A 16,770-nucleotide genomic window follows, 5' to 3' on the forward strand; every position below is an offset into this window, starting at 1 on the left:
CAGAGGTGAGCGTACTACCCACTGAGCCACAGCTGACACTAGAGTTCAATTTCCTGGACCTTACTCTGGGTTCAAGCCCTACAATAACTTCTCCAACTAGTTTATCCTGTCTGATATAAACCAACCCCACAGTCACGAACACCAATCTCATCCTGTCTGATATAAAATCCCATAGTCACTCATCAATCTTCTCCAGTCTGACATAAACCAATCCCACAGGCCCAGAAAGATTAAACTTCAGCCCATTACTTGTCTCCATTACCGTCCTGAGGGGATTGCTGTAACAGGAGGGGCAGCATTTGTAGACTGTTGATTCTCCACCAATTCCCATTCCCCTTCTTTCTGGTGAATAATGGAGTAGCCACTGTCTGTAAAGTGAAAGTCAGTAAGAATTGTCTGCAAGAATTAATCAGCACTTTCTAATTGGTGATGTTAATCAGTGAAACCTTTCAAACACTGAATGTAGATTTCATACCAAAGATTAATTTAGGATTGAAGTAAAATTCATAATTTTATTGTAAACTAATTTCTGATGAAAGCCCCTGAATTAAGGGGAAAGATCACAGACAGGGTTCTTCAAGAGACACTGCAACCGAGAAGTCAATCTGCAGTATATCCAGAATGTTTCCAGCCAAGTTCTAGGGTTATTAACATTAGCAGAAACAAACCCCAACTATCAGAATGAACATGGTTCAGTCCCAGTTGTGATTAACAGCAGCGGTAACAGCAGAATCCAACCCCTGCAGTCACTTGTGAACTCGCTGGTGTTTCAGCAGGGTAGATGACCGAGTGAATCCCTTCCCACACACTGAGCAGGTGAACGGCCTCTCCCCAGAGTGAGTGCGCTGATGGGTCATCAGATGCTCTGTGCTTTTAAAGCTCTTCCGACAGTCAGGGCATTCAAAAGGTCTCTGCCCAGGGTGAATGTGCTAGTGTGTCAGCAGGTGGGATGACTGAGCAAAACCCTTCCAACACACGGGGCAGCGGAACGGCTTCTCTCTGGTGTGAACTCGCTGGTGTGTCAGCATGGTGGATGAATGAATGAAACCCTTCCCACACATGGGGCAGGTGAATGGTCTCTCCCCAGCGTGAACTCGCTGATGTGTCTGAAGGCTGGATCACCCAGTGAATTGCTTCCCACATACAGAGCAGGTGAATGGCCTCTCCCCAGTGTGAACTTGCTGATGTTTCAGAAGGTTGGATGACTGAGTAAATCCCTCCCCACACATGGAGCAGGTGAACAGCCTCTCCCCAGTGTGAACTCGTTGGTGTCTTAGAAGATTGGATGACTGAGTGAATCCCTCCCCACACTCAGAGCAGCTCCGATGTGACTGCGTTGATGTTTTTCCAGATCAGACGGATAATTGAATCCCTTCCCACAGTCCCCACATTTCCACGGTTTCTCCGTGGTGCGGGTGTCCTTTTGTCTCTTCAGGTTGGTCGATCAGTTGAAGCCTCGTCCATACACAGAACATGTGTACGATTTCTCCCCACTGTGAACGGTGAGTTGCTTTTTCAGGCTGTGTAACTGGTTAAAGTTCTTTCCAGAGTCAGTGCACTGAAACACTCTCATGCGGGTGTGTGTGTGTGTGTGTCGCAGTGCTTTTCTAGTCACAATGAAATTTGAAATCTTTTCCCACAGACAGAACAGGCAAACATTTCTCCTTCCAGATTCAAAGGCCAATGATATTCAGGTCCTGATGAATCGAATGACTGTGTCAGATCTTGTGATGTTTGGTTTGATTGTCTGTCTGAAAATCCTCCCCTTCTAATACGCTGTAAAAGGAGTTTACAAAAGTAATTACTGTAAATACAGGATAGAAATTCAGAACAGACAATTCTATTTTCTGTGGAACATTTATTCCCACTCTTGTTCCTCCAAAGCTGTAAATCCCCGTACCACACTCTCCCTCCTCCCTGTGCTGAAATCCAAACCCACCGTGCCATCTCCAACATTTCTTTCCTCCACATCCAGTTTTCTCCTTCCCTCTACACTGGTTGGGTTCAGTTGCACACCCAGTGTGTGCAGAATGAGAATAAAATCAATGAGTCAATGATTTTCTCTCTTGGGCACGATTACCCCGAAGCCCCGCCCACTCCCTGTTCCTGCCCAGAAGGCCGCGCGTGCGCCCTGATCCCGCCCTATCCAAGATGGCGGCCAGTGACGTTCACTCGGGCGGCCGGGCCTGTCACCGCGCTGCAAACCCGGGGCCTGAGGCCTACACCGGGTATTTATGAAGCTTCGCAGCCCACCCACGGATCAAATTCCTCCTTCTGCCCCCGGGAGAAAACCTCACAGCTGCCGCCCCGCAGTTGAAACACCGGCTCCGGGGGCTGTTCCTCGGGTCTAAGACCGCTCGCCTGCGCGGTGTTTTATTCCGCCACAGCGCCCGCTCTCTCCAACCTGTCCAGCTCTCCTCCGACCGCCATCTTCCTCCAGGCCCCTCGGAGCCAGCTGTACTGCGCCTGCGCACTGGGCCCCAGCCATTCAGATCGGGCGAATTGCCGCCATTGTGAAGACATGGCTGATAATTAATTATTTTACCCGTATCAGCGACCTGTCCTCCAAATAATAATGGGTCTTGGGTGAATAAAGCGGTGGAGGAACAGAGAGGCGCATTTGGACCAGGAAGTGAGGAGAGGAAAATATATTAAAACATAACCTGGCCGTTGACCTCTGCACCCCGATGACCATTGAGCCCGGGCACTTGAGGGATTAGTGATAGGCATGAGGATCTGTGATACTGCCAAGGCTTGGGGTTAGGGATTACCTTAGTGATTCGGTTAGGATCTTACCATTAGGGATTCTGGACTGGGGTTCCAGTTAGGTGGCTTGGTTTAGGATTGGGGTACCAAGGCTCGGAGAGGCATTCTGGATGATATGGGGAGCTGGGACTTGGCCATGAGTTAACCAAATTTATAAGAACTGAAATAAGTGAGAGTAAGATAGGAGTAAAGATCCAAAAATGGAACAATCTGTAGCGCGAAATCCAATTGTCTTCTCTTATCATGGAAAAAAACAAGGAATTGACACACTGCGTTTAAAACAGCCCGGATTTATTTGGCATATATCCAGAATCAACAGCACTGAAACAAATTCTCCAGTCATTATCACATTGCTGTTTGTGGATGTTATGTATGTAAATTTTAGCAATGTGTAAGACTTGCCACCAGCGGCGTACCTATGGGAGACACAAGGGTCACTTGCACACTCTGGGCAAGCAGGTATAAAAGTCAGTCTACCAAGCTGCTTCCTCACTCTGGAGTTACATTAAAGAGACCAAGGTCACAACAGTTTGAGCTTACAGCACTCAGTCTTGTGGACTTATTCTGAACATAACAATTGGCGACGAGTAACAGATCAAGAACTTTCACGTGGTTATGGCTGCCGTTGGTATTATTGAGAGATTTGTTGAGGGTGATGATTGGGAAGCCTTCGTTGAGCATCTTGACCAATATTTTGTGGCCAATGAGCTGGATACGAAAGAGACCGTGGTCAAACGCAGGGCAATTCTCCTTACTGTTGCGGGTTCACGATATATGGCCTCATCAAAAATCTGCTAGCACCGATGAAACCAACGGAGAAGAGACATGAAGAGTTGTGCACGCTGGTTCGGGAACACCTTAACCCGAAGGAGAGCATCTTAATGGCCAGGTATCGCTTTGATAGGCACCATCTCTGCGAGGGCCAGGACATGGCGAGCTATGTCGCCGACCTAAGACGCCTTGCTGGACCATGCGTATTTGCTGGATTTTTTGGGGAAATGTGGGACTTTTTCATGCTTGGAATCAGCCACGGGGTCATTCTTCGCAAACTGCTGTCTGCTGAATCCCTATATCTGAGCAAGGCCATCACAATAGCCCAAGCTTTCATGTCCACGAATGATAGCACTAAATAGATATCTTTGCAGCATCGAAGCTCACCGGCAAGTACTGTGCATAAAATAACGCCTTCAGTAGGAAGAATTGTACATGCCTGCAGAGGCCAGACCTAGGATGACTCAGAGTCTGCCATGGGGCGTGAATGTGAATCTGTTAACACCATGTTGGCGCTGCGGAGGTAATAATCGAGCCCATCAATGTCGATTTAAGCACTATGTGTGCAAAGACTGTGGAACAATGGGGCACCTCCAGCGAATGCAGACGTGTTGCAACTCACCACGTGGCAGAGCCGGCAGAAGATGACCAATCTGGCGCAGATCACGCTGAACGAGTAAGAGAGGCAACTCAACCTGAGGCTGAAGAGGAAGTATATGGGGTGCACACCTTCACCACCAAAAGTCCTCCGATAATGTTACAAGTCAAATTAAATGGCATTCCACTTTCCGTGGAATTGGACACGGGGGCGAGTCAGTCAATTATGAGCCAGAAGGCTTTTGAGAAACTGTGGGGCAACAAGGCACAAAGGCCAAAACTAAACCCGACCCACACCAAGCTGCGCACTTACACCAAGAGCTCATATCAGTCATTGGCAGTGCGGCAGTGAAGGTATTGTATGATAGAGCTGTGCATGATTTACCACATCCAGAACAAGGGATCACAGTCTAAGGATAAGGGGTAAGCCATTTAGGACCGAGATGAGGAGAAACTTCTTCACTCAGAGAGTTATTAACCTTTGGAATTCTCTACCGCAGAGAGTTGTTGATGCCAGTTCGTTAGATATATTCAAGAGGGAGTTAGCTATGGCCCTTACGGCTAAAGGGATCAAGGGGTATGGAGAGAAAGCAGGAAAGGGGTACTGAGGTGAATGATCAGCCACGATCTTATTGAATGGTGGTGCAGGCTCGAAGGGCCGAATGGCCTACTCCTGCACCTATTTTCTATGTTTCTATGGATTATACCAGACGATGGCCCAACGCTGTTCAGAAGCTGGCTAGGAAAGATCCGATGGAACTGGGACGACATCAAAGCACTGTCTTCAGTGGATGACGCCTTGTGCGCCCAAGTGCTAAACAAATTTCCGACGTTATTCGAGCCAGACATCGGCAACTTCACAGGTGCCAAAGTGCAGACCCATCTAGTCCCTGATGCACGACCCATTCATCACAAGGCCTGAGCGGTTCCATATATGATGTGAGAGAAAGTCGAGATCGAGCTGGACAGACTTCAACGAGAGGGGATCATATTGCCAGTCGAGTTCAATGAGTGGGCCAGTCCAATTGTTCTGGTGCTGAAAAGCGACGGGACGGTCAGAATCTGCGGGGCGACAAGGAAACAATCAACTGAATCTCGTTACAGGACCAGTACCCACTACCCAAAGCGGATGACCTGTATGCAACACTAGCAGGGGGGAAGTCATTCACTAAGCTGGATCTAATCTCTGCTTACATGACACAGGAGCTGGCTGAACCTTCAAAAAAATTGACGTGCACCAACACGTACAAAGGACTGTTCATATACCACAGTTACTCAGCTGCGGTCATAGAAAATAGGTGCAGGAGTAGGCCATTCGGCCCTTCGAGCCTGCACCACCATTCAACAAGATCATGGCTGATCACCCACCCCAGCACCTCCCCCCCCCCCCCCCCCCAGCCGCAAGCATCACATCCAACTCCCTTCCGAACACATCCAATGAACTGGCATCAACAACTCTCTGCGGCAGGGAACCCCACAGGCCAGCAACTCCCCGAGTGAAGAAGTCTCTCCCAATCCCAGCCCCAAACAGCCCACCCCCCCATCCCAAGAGCGTGCCCCAGCTCCCCCCCCCCCGACTCCGGACCCACCCAACACTGGGAACACTCCCTCCGCACCCAACCCGCCCCGTCCCGTCATCCTTCTCAAATGTCATCTTCCAGAGGAACATGGAGAGTCTGCTGAAATCGGTTCCTCGCACCGTGATGTTTCAAGATGACATCCTGATCACTGGTCGCAACACCACCGAACACTTGCACAACCTGGAAGAGGTTCTAAATCCACTGGACAGAGTGGGACTCAAGTTGAAATGCTCCAAGTGTGTTTTCCTGGCGCCAGAGGTCGAATTTCTGGAGAGAAAGATTGCGGCGGACGGCATCAGACCCATGGAGGCCATCAAGAATGCACCCAGACCACAGAATGTGACGGGCTGCGTTCATTCCTGGGACTCCTCAACTATTTTGGTAACTTTCTACCGGGGTTGAGCACTTTGCTGGAACCTTTGCATTTATTGCTATGCAAGGGTGACGACTGGGTTTAGGGTAAACCTGAAGAGACAGCCTTCAATAAGGCCAGAAACCTGCTATGTTCTAACAAGTTACTTATATTGTATGACCATGTAAACATTTAGTACTAGCTTGTGATGCATCTTTGTACGGGGTCGGTTGTGTGTTACAGCAAGCCAATGTGTCAGGCAAATTGCAAACGGTTGCATATGTGTCCAGAGGTTTATCTAAGACTGAAAGAGCCTACAGTATGGTTGAGAAAGAAGCATTAGCAAGCGTATACGGGGTTAAGAAAATGCACCAATACCTATTTGGACTCCGATTCAAGCTCGAAACCGACCACAAGCCGCTCATTTCACTGTTCTCACAAAGCAAAGGTATCAACACCAATGCTTCGTCCGGCATCCAAAGATGTGCACTAACGTTATCTGCATATGACTATGTAATCTGCCACAGGCCAGGCACTGAGAACTGTGCCGATGTCCTCAGTCGGCTACCATTGCCCACCACCGGGGTGAGAAATGGCGCAGTCCGCAGTCTTGCTTCTTGTAATGGATGCTTTTGAGAGCGAGGGGGTCATGTCACTGCTTGCCAGATCAGGACCTGGACTAACCAGGACCCTGTGCTATCACTAGTAAAAAGCTGCATCCTCAATGGGAACTGGTCAGCTGTTCCCGGGTAAATGTAAGATGAAATTAAACCGTTCCACCGACGCAAGGATGAAATGTCCATCCATTCGGATTGTCTCCTATGGGGGAATCATGTAGTTTTGCCAAAAAAAGGCAGGGAAATGTTTATACGTGACCTTCACAGTACCCACCCAGGCATAGTCATGATGAAGGCTATCGCCAGGTCGCACATTTTGTAGCCCGGCATTGACTCGGAATTGGAGTCATGCGTACACCAATGTAACACTTGCTCACTGTTGAGCAATGCACCAAGGGAGGCCCCACTGAGTCTGTGGTCATGGCTCTCCAAACCGTGGTCCAGGGTCCACATAGATTTCGCTGGCCCCCTTCTAGGAAAGATGTTCCTAGTCGCAGTGGATTATTACTCTAAATGGATTGAATGTATAATAATGTCGTCATGTACGTCCACTGCCACCATTGAAAGCCTCTGGGCCATGTTCGCCACCCGTGGTTTACCCAACATCCTTGTTCGTGACAATGGACCATGTTTCACCAGCTTGGAATTCAACGAGTTCATGACCCACAATGGCATCAAGCATGTCAGGTCGGCCAAGTTTAAGCCTGCATCCAATAGTCAAGCAGAACAGGCAGTCCAAACTATCAAGCAGAGCTTGAAACGCGTGACAGAAGGTTCCCTGCAGACCCGGTTATCTTGAATTCTGCTCAGCTACCGTATGCGACCACACTCGCTTACTGAGGTTCCCCTTGCAGAATTGCTAATGAAGAGAGCACTCAAAACCAAGCTCTTCTTAGTCCACCCGGATCTCAATGATCATGTAGAAACCTGGCGTCACCAGCATAACGTGTACCATAATCGCGCGGCTGTATCGCGTGACATTGACGTTAATGACCCTGTGTTTGTTTTCAATTACGGTCATGGTCCCAAATGGGTTGCTGACACTGTTTTAGCCAAGGAGGGAATAGAGTGTTTGTTGTCAAACTTTTGAATGGACAAACGTGCAGAAAGCACTTGGATCAGACTAAACTGCGATTCACTGACAACCAAGAACAGTTTGAAGAGGACATTACCATCATTGATCCACCAACACACCCAACCAGCAATTGACCCCACGGTCAACCACGAGGATGAACCCACCATGCCCAACAGTCCGATCACACCAGCCACACCGCAGTGCAGCAATGATCCGACCGACTCACCCATGCCAGGATTTCAACTCAGGCGATCAACCCGGGAACGCAGAGCCCCGGATCGCCTCAACTTGTAAATAACTTGTATCTAAGACTTTGGGGGGGGAATGATGTTATGTATTTAAATTTTACCAATGTGTAAGATTTGCAACCAGGGGGCACACCTGTGGGAAACCCAAGTTTCACATGCACACCCTGGGCAAGCAGGTGTAAAAGGCAGTCTACCATGTTGCTTCCTCACTCTGGAGTTACAAGGTCACAACAGTTTGAGCTTACAGCATACAATCTTGTGGAGTTATTCTGAACATAACAGTGGGAGCTTGCTGTGCCCAAATTGGCTGCTGCACTTCCTACATTACAACAATGACTACACTTAAAAAAAAAGGATTTCATTGGCTGTAAAGCCCTTTGCAAGGTCCGGTGGTCGTGAAAGGTGCGATATAAATGCAAGTCTCTCTTTTATTTTAACATTAAATTCCACCCCAGTTAGGGGGATTATTAGAGATGTTAATAATCCCAGCAGACAAATCCCAACTGTCAGAATGAACATGGTTAGTCCTGGATGTGATTAACAGCAGCAAAACAGTAGAATCCAACCCCTGCAGTCACTTGTGAATTTGCTGATGTTTCAGCAGGTAGGATGACTGGGAGAATCCCTTCCACACACAGAGCAGATGAATGGTCTCCCCCTAGTGTGAACACACTGGTGTGCCATAAGGTTGGATGAGTGCCTGAATGTCTTCCCACACTGAGAGCAAATAATTGGTCTCTCCGCAGTGTGAACTCGTTTGTGTTTAATCAGACCCGCAGAGGGTTTAAAGCTGTTCCCGCAGTCCAAGCATTTAAAAGATCTCTCATCAGTGTGAATATGCTCGTGTCTAATTAGCTCTGCAGAGGTTTTAAAGCTGTTCCCACAGTCAGAGCATCAAAATGGTCTCTTATCAGTGTGAACTCGCTGGTTTTTAATCAGACCCACAGCACATTTAAAGCTGTTCCCGCAGTCAGAGCATTTAAAAGTCAGTGTGAATCCGCTGGTGTTTACTCAGCTCACCAGAGCTTTTAAAGCTGTTTCCAGAGACAGAGCATTGAACACGCTGGTGTTCAGTGAGACTGGATGAGTGTTTGAATCTCTTTTCAGTGAGAGCAACTGAATAGTCTCACATCACTGTGAACACACTAGTGCCTAATCAGTCCCTCAGACCTTTCATAGAATCATAGAGGTTTACAGCATGGAAGGAGGCCATTTCGGCCCATCGTGTCCGTGCCGGCCAACAAGAGGCTATCCAGCCTAATCCCACTTTCCAGCTATAGGTCTGTAACCCTGCAGGTTACGGCAGTTCAAGTGCACATCCAAGTACTTTTTAAATGTGGTGAGGGTTTCTGCCTCTACCACCCTTTCAGGCAGTGAGTTCCAGACTCTCAACCCTCTGTGTGAAGAAATTTCCTCTCAAATCCCCTCTAAAATTTATTTTGCTTTAAATGTTGTTGACCCCTTTTCTAAGGGAAATAGGCCCTTTCTATCCACTATATCTAGACCCCTCATAATTATATACACCTCAATGAGGTCTCCCCTCAGCCTCCTCTGTTCAAGGAAAATAAATCCAGCCTATCCAATCTGTCCTCATAGCTAAGATTCTCCACTCCCGGCAACATCCTCGTCAATCTCCTCTGTACCCTTTCCAGTGCAATCACATCCTTCCTGTAATGTGGTGACCAGAACTGCGCGCAGTACTCCAACTGTGGCCTAACCAGTGTTCTATACAGTTCAAACATAACCCCCCTGCTCTTGTATTCTATGCCTAGGCTAATAAAGACAAGCATTCCGTATGCCTTCTTAACCACCTTATCTATCTGGCCTGCTACTTTCAGGGATCTGTGGACAGACACTCCAAGGTCCCTTTTTCCTTTACACTTCTCAGTGCCCTACATTTAAAGTGCATTCCCTTTCCTTGTTAGCCCTCCCCAAATCATGTCCGCGCTGGCCAAAAGACAGCTATCCAGCCTAATCCCACTTTCCAGCTCTTGGACCATAGCTCTGTAGGTTACGGCACTTCAAGTACACATCCAAGTACTTTTTAAATGTGGTGAGGGTTTCTGCCTCTACCACCCTTTCAAGCAGTGAGTTCCAGACCCCCACCACCCTCTAGATGAAGACAGTTCCCTCAAATCTCCTCTAAATCTCCTACCAATTACTTTAAACTTAGGCACTCTGATTGTTGACCCCTCTGCTGAGGGAAATAGGTCCATCCTATCCACTCTATCGAGGACCCCCATAATTTTATACACCTTAATAAGGTCACCCCCAAGCCTCCTCTGTTCCAAAGAAAACAAACCCAGCTGAATCAATCTTTCCTCATAGCTAAAATTCTCCAGTCTACGAGAATCTTCGTAAATCTCTATTCCCTCTCTCTCGATCAATCACATTTTTCCTGTAATGCGGTGACCAGAACTGCACGCAGTACTCTAGCTGTGGCTAACTAGTGTTTTATACAATTCAAGCATAATCTTCCTGTTCTTGTATTCTATGCCTCGGCTAATAAAGGCAAGTATTCCGTATGCCTTCTGAAGCACCTTATCTACCTGACCTGCTATCTTCAGGGATCTGTGGAAAAGAACAGAGGTAGACCAGCAATAAAAGTTCTCAATTGGGGAAAAGCTAATTTTACTAAGCTGAGATGTGATTTGGCCAAAGTGGACTGGAAACAGCTACATGAAGGTAAATCAGTGTCAGAGCAGTGGGAGGCATTCAAGGAGGAGATAGTGAGGGCTCAAAGCAAGTATTTTCCCTTAAAGAAAAAGGGTGGGTCTAACAAAGCTAGAATCCCCTGGATGTCAAGGTTCATAAAGGGAAGGATAAATAAAAACAAGTGAGGCTTATGACAGATACTGAGAGCTCAATACTGCAGAAACCCGAGAGGAGTATAGAAAGTGCAGGGGTGAAATTATCAAGGAAATTAGGAAAGCAAAGAGAGGGTATGAAAAAATATTGGCAAGTAAAATCAAGGAAAACACAAAGATGTTTTATAAATACATTAAGAGCAAGAAGATAACTAAAGAAAGAGTAGGGCCTATTAGGGACCATAAAGGTAATCTGTGTGTGCAGGCGGAAGACGTGGGTATGGTTCTTAATTAATACTTTGCAGATGCACAAAATATGTTTTCACAAAAGATATAGATGATGCAGACATTGCAATCAGGGAGGATGAGTGTAAATATTAGATGAAATAAACATAGTGAGAGAGGAAGTATTAAGGGGTTTAGCATCTTTGAAAATGGATAAATCCCCAGGCCCAGATGAAATTTATCCCAGGCTGTTAAGAGAAGCAAGAGAGGAAATAGCAGAGGCTCTTACTATTATTTTCCAAGCCTCTCTGGTATGGTGCTGGAGGACTGCTAACATTGTACCATTGTTTAAAAAGGGAGAAAGGGATAGACCGAATAATTACAGGCTAATCAGCCTAATCTCGGTGGTGGAAAAATTATTGGAAAAATTCCGACGGACAGTGTTATGCTCATAATAAAGGAATGTAATGGAGTACTGTAGACATGAGTAACTGTGACCTTAGCTCCTTTACTCAAACTCCAGGGTGTTGGTACAGCATGGGAAGCCTGCTTATATACAGTGCTCCCAAGAGATGCTGGGATCCCTTGGGACTCCAACAGGTATGCCCTCTTGTGGCAGTATGATACAGGTTACCTAGGGTTGCATACATAACATCACTCCCTCCCAAAGTCAATAGTACACTTATTTACAGGGTGAGATGATCTGGAGCTTTTCGCTCCCTTGTCGATTGTCTCGGTATAAATGCAGGTGTGGGTGAGTTGGTTGGTTCTTCACTGGGCTGCTGGGCAGCTGGCCTTGCCGGGCAGTTGGGGATGGTGAGTTCGTGGTCGACCGTGATGTCGGTTGCCACTTGTGTGTGTGTTGGAGGGTCGAAGTTGGTGGTGTCCTCTTCGGGTTGCTCATGACTGTTTGTGAATCTCAGTTTGGTTTGGTTCAAATGCTTTCTGCAAGTTAGTCCATTAGCAAGTTTGACCTGAAACACCCTACTCCCTTCTTTGGCTATGATGGTGCCAGCAAGCCATTTGGGACCATGTCCGTAGTTGAATACAAATACAGGGTAATTGACTTCAATATTGCAAGACAAGTTTTCGCGATCATGGTACATGCTTTGTTGATGCCACCTGCCCTCGACATTATAATGGAGATCAGGGTGGACAAGAGAGAGCCTTGTTTTGAGCACCCTTTTTATGAGCAGCTCGGCTGGGGGAACCCCAGTGAGCGAGTGGGGTCTTATGCGGTAGCTGAGCAGGACTCGGGACAGGCGGGTCTGCAGGGAGCCTTCCGACACACGTTTCAAGCTTTGCTTGATGGTTTGGACTGCCCGTTCTGACTGGCCGTTGGATGCTGGCTTGAACGGGGCAGATGTGACGTGCTTGATCCCATTGCGGGTCATGAATTCCTTGAATTCAGCGCTGGTGAAGCACGGCCCATTGTCGCTGACAAGGACATCAGGCAGGCCGCACGTGGCGAACATGGCTTGTAGGCTTTCAATGGTGGCAGTGGACGTGCTTACAGACATTATTATACACTCAATCTATTTGAATAAGCATCCACAACAACCAAAATCATTTTGCCTAGAAACGGCCCCACAAAATCAACGCGGATCCTTGACCACGGTTTGGAGGGCCATGACCACAAACTTAGCGATGCCTCTCTGGGTGCATTGCTCAGTTAAGAGCAAGTGTTGCATTGGCGGACGCATGACTCCAAATTTGAGTCGATGCCGGGCCACCACACATGGGATCTGGCTATAGCTTTCATGCATGGGTGGGTACTGTGTAGGTCGCATATGAATGTTTCCCTGCCTTTCTTAGGCAAAACCACGCGGTTGCCCCACAAAAGACAGTCCGCCTGTATGGACATTTCGTCTTTACGCCGCTGGAACGGCTTGATTTCTTCATGCATCTCCCATGGACCAGCTCCCATGGAGGACACAGTTTTTTTTACAAGGGACAGTAAAGGATCCTGGCTAGTCCAGGTCCTGATCTGGTGGGCCGTAACGGGTGACATTTCGTTTTCAAATGCATCCATCACCAAGAACAAGTCTGCAGGCTGTGCCATTTCCACCCCAGTGGTGGGCAATGGTAGCCGACTGAGAGTATCAGCGCAATTCTCTGTGCCTGGTCTGTGGCGAATTACATAGTTATATGCAGACAGCGTGAGCGCCCATCTTTGGAGCAGACAGAGGCATTGGTATTAATCCCTTTGCTCTCTGAGAATAGCGATATGAGCGGCTTATGGTCAGTTTCTAACTCAAACTTGAGACCAAACAGATACTGGTGCATTTTTTTCACCCTGTAAATGCATGCCAGAGCTTCTTTTTCAATCATGCTGTAGGCCATTTCGGTCTTGGACAAACTCCTGGATGCATAGGTGACTGGTTGCAATGATCCCGATTTGTTAGCTTATGGTAACACACACCCGACCCCGTACGAAGACGCATCGCAAGCTAGCACTAAACGTTTACATGGGTTATACAGAACAAGCAGTTTTTTGGAACATAACAGATTTCTGGCTTTCTCAAAGGCAGACTCTTGTGATTTCCCCCATACTCAGTCATCTCCCTTGCGTAGCAACACATGTAGAGGTTCTAGCAAGGTGCTTAACCCGGGTAGGAAATTACCATAAGTAAGTGTGACCGTAGCTCCTTTATTCAAACTCCAGAGTGTTGTACAGCATGGGAGACCTGCTTATATACAGTGCTCCCAAGGGATGCAGGAATCCCTTGGGGCTCCAACAGGTTTGCCCTCTGGTGGTGGTATGATACAGGTTACCTAGGGTTGCATAGATAATAGACAGGATAAATCTTCATTTAGAAAGATACAGATTATTCAGGAACAGTCAGCATGAATTTGTTAAGGGAAGATCGTGTCAATCAAGTGATTAACTTGATTGAATTTTTTGAGGAGATAACAAGGAGAGGTGATGAGGGTAGTACATTTGATGTAGTCTATATGGATTTTAGCAAGGCTTTTGATAAGATCCCATATTGCAAACTAGTCATGAAAGTAAAAGCCCATGAGATCCAAGGCAAAGTCACAAGTTGGATCCAAAATTGGCTCAGAAGCAGGAAGCAAAGGGTAACGGTCAGTGGCTGTTTCCAGTAGAGTTCCACAGGGTTCAGTACCAGGTCCCTTGTTTTTTGTGGTCTATATCAATGATTTAGGTCTAGATTTTCCTATCATTTTTGGCGGGTTCTCGGCGATTTTCTCGGCGGTACAGCTGTTTTTCCGCCCGGCGAAAGTTTCCCCCTTATCGCCCACATCTGAACATGCCCACCGGGACCAAACTGCCAACACCAAGAAAAATCGCCAGGGCGTAAATTTGGCCTCAACTGCCGACATCCAGATTGCCGAGAAAACCGCCCTGTAAAAGCTGCATAAACAGGGCGGTAAGTGAGAACTCTGCAAAGAAAGATAAGTTAAAGGTTCTTTATTTATTTTTTTAATTTTAAAATGCCGATTAGGTGTAAAAGTGTCTTGGGAATGCTTTTTATGTTGTTATTTTTTTTTATTGACTTTTTTTTTAGAAAGTTTTCCCCCCTCCCTAGGCCTAACCGCAGCCTCGGACTAAATTTTAAATACTTACCATCCATTCCGGTAAGAACCGCCCATTTTAATTAGTTTCCCCTTAACCGCCGAGAAAATCGCCGAGAATAAAGGCAACACCCAATTTCTCGCTTAGTTTTAATTAGTTTAAACATAAAAATGGAAATTCTTGTCAGTGTTACTCACCAAACGTTAGTGGTTTTTCTGAGCAGGCATTCGGGCGTTGAGGGGCTCATAGGAAAGTTTAGCCCTTGTAGGGGGTATGATTAAAAAGTTTGCAGATGATGCAAAAATTGGCTATGTGGTTGATAATGAAGAAAGCTGTAGACTGCAAGAAGATAGCAATGGACTGGTCAGGTGGGCAGAACAGTGACAAATGGAATTCAATCTGGAGAATGTGTGAGGTAATGCATTTAGGGAAGGCTAACAAGGCAAGGGAATACACATTAAATGGTAGAAGTGTAGAGGAACAAAGGGACCTTGGAGTGCATGTCCACAGATCCCTGAAGGTAGCAGGCCAAGGAGATAAGATAAATGAAGGAAAAATGATAAGTGGTCAGGGAGCGTCTGTAAATGAAGGAGAAATAGTGAGTGGTCAGGGGCGTCTGCAAATGAAGGAGAATTGATGTCAGGTCAGGGAGCGTCTGTAAATGGAGGAGAAACAGTGAGTGGTAAGGGAACGTCTGCAAATGGAGGAAAAATGGTGACCGGCCAGGGAGCATCTGTAAACGTAGGAGAAATGGTGACTGGTCAGGGGCATCTATAAATGAAGGAGAATTGGTGTCAGGTCAGGGAGCGCCTGTTATTGGAGGAGAAATAGTCAGTGGTAAGGGAGTATCTGTAAATGGAAGAGAAATGGTGAGTGGACAGGGAGCGTCTGTAAATGGAGATGAAATGGTGACTGGTCAGGGAGCATCTCTAAATGAAGGGGAAATGGTGAGTGGTCAGGGAGCGACTGTAAATGAAGAGAAATGGTGAGTGGTCAGGGAGCGACTGTAAATGAAGGAGAAATGGTGACAAGTCAGGGAGCATCTGTAAATGGAGGGAAAATGGTGACCTGTCAGGGAGCATCTGTAAATGTAGGAGAAATGGTGACTGGTCAGGGGAGTCTTTAAATGGAGGAGAAATGGTGAGTGGTCAGGGAGTGTCTGCAAATAAAAGTGAAATGTTGACAGTTAAGGGAGCGTCTGTAAATGAAGGAGAACAGGTGATTGCTCAGGGAGTGCCTGTAAAAAAAGGGGAAATGGTGACAGACAGTGAGCATTTGTAAGTGAAGGGGAAATGGCTCCGTATTTTTGGGAAATTAGTTTGTGGGAACAAATATATCACTGATTTTAATGAGACTCTTTCTGTGTCCCAGCTCCTGTAAGTACTGGTTTCAGGAGGGTCCACACCACTGGCTGCTCCAGTGTCAGTGATCTCCCATCAGATTAATGTGCTTCTGCTGTGTGTGCATTTAACAAAGTGCCCGAAGTCCTCACTGTAACTAACACTCTCACCTATCCCACCCGCAGTGTAATGTCCGTTCTGTGTGCTTCCGGTCCAAGATTCCCCTGATTTCTGGCTCTCCTGTTACACCAACTAGGTACAATGGGACAAGAAGTGCCAGCTCAAGAGATGCCCAAATCCGGGATGTAATGAACAGCTTCAGACATGTGGAATGTTAATCTTACACAATGTGTAAGATGCTGAGCATCCGCCCAACAATCCACCACCACCACACCTTCTTTTAAATAGTTTTTTCTTTTAAATAGTTTTTTAAAATTTCTCCTCTCCTGAAATGTTTGATTCAGGCCAGGGGTCTGGTCCCCAGAGGGACTGAGAATTTGGTCAAATTCCCAGAGGATTCACTATTGTAGATTGGGTACACAGGTCACGCATTGGACATCAACTGATGAGTGCAGAACTGAACCCAGCAGGAGTCAGCACCTTCAGGGGAGGAGAGGAAGGGGAACCAGTGAGTGTAAAACTGAACCCAGCCAGAGTCAGCACCTTCAGGGGAGGAGAGGAAGGGGAACCAGTGAGTGTAAAACTGAACCCAACCAGAGTCAGCACCTTCAGGGGAGGAGAGGAAGGGGAACCAGTGAGTGTAAAACTGAACCCAGCCAGAGTCAGCACCTTCAAGGGAGGGAGAAAAGGCGATTGACAGGAAATCACTTAAGATGGTGCAATCAGTTTGGATT

The 16,770-nt window shown here is 47.0% G+C and overlaps 1 long non-coding RNA gene across 1 annotated transcript; it reads right to left on the minus strand.

Annotated features, from left to right (window-relative positions):
- Nucleotides 1-500: 500 nt before the first annotated feature.
- On the minus strand, nucleotides 501-2,482 carry LOC139259451 (uncharacterized). The gene is made up of 2 exons (XR_011592573.1): nucleotides 2,405-2,482; nucleotides 501-1,776 (listed from the first exon to the last, which is right to left on the minus strand). It is a non-coding gene; the product is annotated as an uncharacterized lncRNA (long non-coding RNA).
- Nucleotides 2,483-16,770: the final 14,288 nt, after the last annotated feature.

This window comes from Pristiophorus japonicus, chromosome 3, assembly GCF_044704955.1.
Source record: "Pristiophorus japonicus isolate sPriJap1 chromosome 3, sPriJap1.hap1, whole genome shotgun sequence".
Classification (NCBI taxonomy): Eukaryota; Metazoa; Chordata; class Chondrichthyes; family Pristiophoridae; genus Pristiophorus; species Pristiophorus japonicus.